Source organism: Gossypium raimondii, chromosome 3 (assembly GCF_025698545.1).
Source record: "Gossypium raimondii isolate GPD5lz chromosome 3, ASM2569854v1, whole genome shotgun sequence".
In the NCBI taxonomy this organism is placed as follows: Eukaryota; Viridiplantae; Streptophyta; class Magnoliopsida; order Malvales; family Malvaceae; genus Gossypium; species Gossypium raimondii.
Window position 1 is genome coordinate 48,454,304 of NC_068567.1, and position 6,440 is coordinate 48,460,743.

Sequence of the window (6,440 nt, forward strand, 5' to 3'; positions counted from 1 at the left end):
ATTCAAAGGGGTATTTTCTTATAAAATGGTTTATCATGTGATTGACCTCAAATCAGTTATATACATAAAAGCAGTAACTTGTGTATTGATGATGGTGATTAGGCTTATGTCAAGCTTGAGATTATGGTTGATGTTTATGCTCATGTCTGGTATTATACAAATGAAACGGGTAAGGAAAGAGAATGAAACAGTAAGTACATAAATGGGATGTATTATAATGTTATAAAAGGTTTAATGTGATAAATGATGTATTTATATGTGAGCAAATTGCTTATGTAATGTATGAATATACTTATGTCATGGATAAATACACTGAATTGGGAATTAATAATGTTGTTCGGACTTATGATAAGCATTGGGGACGGATTGAAAGTAAGTAAATAGAAAGATATATAATCTTATAAAAGGTTGGTGATTATATATTATGTCTCATGAAATCCTATCATGTTATGAATGGTCAGTAAATATGTGACATTAATGAACTTATTCATTTGTGAGTTGATATTTATGGTTTGATATATCTTGAGATATTGATATAGGTTTATATTTAACCTATAAATTTTATTATTGAAATGGAATTTTTTTTATGCTTAAAGTTTATATGAGCTTACTAAGTATTCATTGCTTACGTAGTTATTTTCCTTTACTTTACAGAATATTGGATGCTCGATCGGGTTGGAAGTTAGTCGGAGATCCATCACACTATCCATCGGCTATATCGGTAGATTTTGATGAGTTTGAGTCATGGTTATAATGGCATGTATAGGCGTCTTTGTTTGATGAAATTAGCCATTATGCTTGGTTTGTATATATGCTATTTTGGGTGATGAAATGGTTGATATGATATCATGTATATTTGGCCTTATAATGGCTGTTATTTTGGTGTTGTGCGATTAAATGATGGAAGTTGGTATGGTAGTTAAAATATGTATGTCATGAGTTGTTCTTGTTATGCTAAAATGTGTATTTGAAATGTTGGTTGGTATTTAATGAGATGGTATATCAAGTTGTTAATGGCTAGTTTTGGTAGCCTTGAATGTATTCGGAATTTGGTAAATTTATTAAGATAGATGATATATGTGGAAATAGTCATAATGATATTTGTTGTGCATGGGATTGGTATGTGAATATTATGGTAAATGTAGTATTTATGTTGTGCAATTGGTTGATTGAATTATGGAGGAATTTAGTAGATGTTTAATCAAATTTGATTGTTGAAATTGAGGTGCCATTTTGGCATATTGGTTGAATGGTTAGATACTATGATATTTTAGTGAATATGCATATGTTAAGTGTGTTTTGAATGCATGAATATAGGTACATTTGAGTTGTGTAAGTGGCTGACTTTGGGTGAGAAAAATGGCTTGGAAATGGCGTATTTTTCGTCTACACGGCCAATGACACGAGCGCGTGTCTTAGCCGTGTCTGACACACGGCCTTGCGACACGGCCATGTGTCATCTGTAGCTTACTAAGGGTTGCAAGTCAGGCTGTTATACGGCCTAGCACACAGGTTGGCACACGGACGTGTGAGGCCATTTCGAGGGGTACACGGCCTAGTACATGGGCGTGTGGCTTGGCCGTGTGACCCAAGTCAGAAAGTTACACGGGCACGAATATAGGGTGGGACACGGCTGTGTGTCCCTATTTCGAATGTCCACACGGCCTGAGACACGGGCGTGTGTCACAACCGTGTTAGTCATACGGCCGTATGACCCCTACAGTTTGAAAATTTTTATCTTTTCCCGAAAAATTCTATATGTTCTCGATTTAGTCTTGATTTGTTTATAATATGTTTTTAGGGCCTCTAGGGCTCGTATAGGGGACAATATGTATGTTATCAATAGAGTTTGCTATGATTGATGTTGTGAAATATATGATTTAAAATTTTTGATTGTTTTGAAATGAAATCACAAGTAATGCTCTGTAACCCTATTCCGACGACGGATACGGGTTAGGAGTGTTACAAGAGACTTGCATAAAAACCTTGGCTATGGTAGAGTGAGTGTTCGATTGAATTGAGTAAAAAAATTCGAGTTAACCGAGTTGACAAGTCCTATTTTATTATCCTAACTCGATTTGAATTTTTTCGAATCGAATTGAGTGAAATGAAATTTGAGTTGAACTGAATCGAGTGAAATTAAAAAAAATAAACATGTCAAATTAAATTTGAAACTATATATATTTGAAAACTTTTTAAAAGCAAAATAGTAATAAAAATATTAGTATGAAAAACTTGAAACATTAATTAACGTATTTAGGTCTCCAAAATTATTATTTTAGAAAAATTTTAAAATTTAACTTTCTTTATATATTCTTTAGATTTTTTAAAATTTTAAAATTTTAAAAATATAAATTTTGGAATTTTTATAAATATTTTAATTTTTTTAAAATTATTTTGAATTTTCTTAAATTTTTGTTGAGAGATAGACCAGTTTTCTCATTTTTAAAATTGGCAGGGATCAAAGGGGTATTTACACCAATCTGTTGTTCGAATTATTCAAGTTATTCGAATTGTAAAATTCAACTCGACTCGAATTTGAAACTTGAATTACTTATTCTAGTTTACTCAAATAACTCGATTCGATTAACTCAAAATTTAATTTTTTTTATTTTTTTCAAATTAAATCGAGTTTTACTCATCTCTACCGAGAAAAGGAAATCCATAGAAGCGAGTTACAATGAGTTATTGTCATATCTTTCAGATTCAACAACATGCAATACCTACATAGGTATGTCTTCCACCCAGTATAGATTAATAGATATTATAATTAGTTAAGTTTAATTTTTATTTAAATACCATTTATATTTAGATTTTGTAATTATTAAATTTTATTTTTACCAAGTTAATATTTATATTCTATTTCGTATTAATTTGCGTTTTTTGACACACTAGTTTAAATATATTTTATGTCAAATTTGAATAAGCATTTAATGTCTAAATTGATTATTAGGTGACAAAAGAACTTAATTGATACAATACTAATACTACGAAGAATCAATATTTTAAAGCTTAGAGTATGTTTGGGTGAGGGATTTGATTTGTATCAATTTTCAAATTTCTAAAATAAATTTACTTATTTAGATAAATATATTGAAGAATTTCAGACTTGTGAGTAAATTAAAGAGGGATTTCAAATTCTTTTTCAAATTCCACCTAAAGAGGTAGTTTTCAAAATTCCTCATATTTTATTTGATTTAATACAAATGGTTCCACTATAAGATAAAAACTTAATTTAGAAATCATTTTTATTTAATTCTAATATATATTTGATAATTTTTAATTTATTAAAATTATTTATAATTTTTACTAAAATGATATTGGTGTTAAATATTTTTATATTATTTTATTTATTTTAATATAACTATTCTTCTTTTATAATTATTTTTGAATTTGTAAAATTCTAGTAACATAAATTTTCCTAAATAAATTATTTATCCAAACAAAATAATTACAAATGTTAGCATTTTATATTGATGGAATTTTAAAATGGCATTTTAAAATCTCAAAATTTTTAAAAAGTTTAATCTAAACACACTCTTAAGGACTAATTTGAAATCTGTGTGGTAGATTGAGGACATTTGGTGAATTACTCCCAACATTTATATCTATTCTCTATTATAATAAAGTTCATCACGTAATTGGTGTGGTCCATCAACCAGGTTCCAACCTAGTTACGAAATAACAAAAACTTTTTTTTTACAAAGTACATTAACAAAAAAAATGACACATGAAGAGATATGAATCAACGATATTATGAATATTAAATCTTTAATTTTACAATTTCAACTAAGGAACCATTTAACTTGTGACATCAATTCAATCAAAATATTATTAATACTAGATTTTATCACACCCATGATGTGGGTGAACGAAAATACTTTATATTAAAAATATATTTATAAAAATATTTTAATAAACGATTATTTGTGGCGTGGCAAAATTTTTTTATATGGATTTGTTAGTCTTGTGTTTGATTTTCAAATAATATTTTTGGTTGTTTTATTTTAAGATTACATACAAATATGAAAAGATGAAAATGACTTTATAATAATATTAATTATCCTTTAAAGTAAGGGTATTTTAGTAATTTCAAAATCGAGTTGGTATACATAGTAAGTATAAATATACAATTGATGGAGGTAATGAAGTGAGTATAGTAAAATTAAAAAAATATATAAAAAATTAGGTCCAATTGAGCCCTCATTGACCCAAAAAAATCAATTTGTCCATTTCGTTAACAGAAATCGTTAGTTGACCAGTTTGATCGTTAACCATGCTGACGTGGCTGATTGAATCCACCAAAAGCTACCACGTGGCAATATGATGATGTGGCATGCTGATGTCAACAAAAAATAGAAATAATTAAAAAAAATTTAAAATGTGCATATAGAGTGAATATAAACAAATTGCTCCAGATTTATTTAAATCTAGACAACCATTTGTTCAAATGAAAATACCTCTATAATAATATTAGTTATCCTTTAAGATAAGGGTATTTTAATAAATTCATGATTGAATTAGTGTCAAGTTGACTTGTAAACACCAACTCAGTCAATCCCTTTATATATAGTAAGTATAAATATACAATTGATGGAGGTATTGAAGTGAACATATTAAAATTAAAATGTATAAAAAAATTAGGCCCAATTGAGTCCTTATGAAAAAAATGCACTCAATTGAGCCCTCATTTACCTAAAAAGAATCAACTCACCCCCTTTTGTTAACGAAAATAGTTAGTTGACCGGTTTGTCCATTAACCATGCTGACGTGGCTGAAGGAAGCCACCAAAAGCTGTCACATAATAGTATGCTGACATGACATGCTGACATTAGCAAAAAATATTTTAATTTTTTTAAAATAATTAAAATATGTATATAGAGTGAATCTGGACAAATGACTCCAGATTCATTTGAATATGGACAACCATTAGTCTAGGTTTATTTTGGACTAGCGCAAAATTTAAAAACTCTAAAAATTATATAAAAATATAATATTAATTATTAAAATTTTCTAAAAAGTATATAAAATTTCAAATATGCAATCCTTATTTTAATTCAATTTTATAATTATATAATTTTATAACTAATATATACACTAAAATAAATAATAATTCTTTGGTGTTTTCTACACACTTAAAGTTTATATATTAGATTTTTTTCATAATTATTAATATATATTTTATAATTATTAACTTTTTTAGTTTTTAACAAATCCAAAATGGATTTAGACAAAAATTTGTCCAGAGTCCTTTTATATGTACTTTTTAATTTAAAAAATATTTTAAATTATTTTTAAAAAAAATATTTTTTGCTGATGCCAGTGTGCCACGTTAATATACTACCAGATGACAATTTTTGGTGGCTTTCGTCAGCTACGCTAGCATGGCTAACAGTCAAAACGGTAAAATAACAGTTTTTGTTAACAGAAGGGGACAATTGATCAATTGGGTGCACTTTTTTCATAATGGCTCAATTGATTTTTTGATTTTCTACTAAAGGTTTTTTCACCATTAAATCAAAATTTTAAAATAAAGCTTGAGTGGTAAATTTAAGATTTTACTAATGTAATTGGTATGAGTTCAAATCACACCATAAGCATTTTTTTAATAAAATGACTAGAGTAAGGCAAATATCTTGACCTTAGTTTCATGAATCTGAGTAAGGCAAATAATTGGGTTGAGGCTGTTAACATGCTTCCTTCCCTGACGACGTTGGACTTGTCGTGGTGTGAACTACAGGATTTCGCGGAGTCTTTGACAATAAACTTTACTTCACTTTCAGTGCTTGATCTTTCTTACAATAATTTCAACACTGCTATACCTTGTTGGTTATTTAATATAACTACTCTTCAATGTGTTAACCTCCAGAGATCTGAAATTAAAGGTTCCCTACCCGAGGTTTCAAGGGGAAGCTTGTGTAATCTTCGTACCTTGGATCTATCATTAAATGCGATTAATGGTAAAATAAAGGGTTTCATAGATGCTTTGGGTGGTTGCGCCAATAATACCTTAGATTATTTAGATTTGAGTTCCAATAATCTCCAAGGAAAGTTGTCTGATTCCTTAGGAAATCTCAAGTATTTAAGCATTCTTCGACTTGCCCAAAACTCATTCTCGGGTTTACTTCCAAGGTCTATAGGAAACTTGTCCAATTTGGTTATGTTGGACCTATCTTTCAATTTCATGAACGGGGCAATTGTAGAAAGTATTGGACAACTGACGAGGATAGCCACTCTTACGCCATGTTTGGTTTGGTGTATTGGCTATGCCAATACACCCCTAATCGGTGGGCCCCACCTAATCCCTCTCTATTCCGTCGTTTGGTTCAACGTATTGCTAATACGCGTGTAATCCATTACTTTCCTAATTGGTGAAAACCACAAATTTCTATTCCCCCTCTTTTGCCCAAATTAGCTACCGCTTCAGCAAACCCTCCATG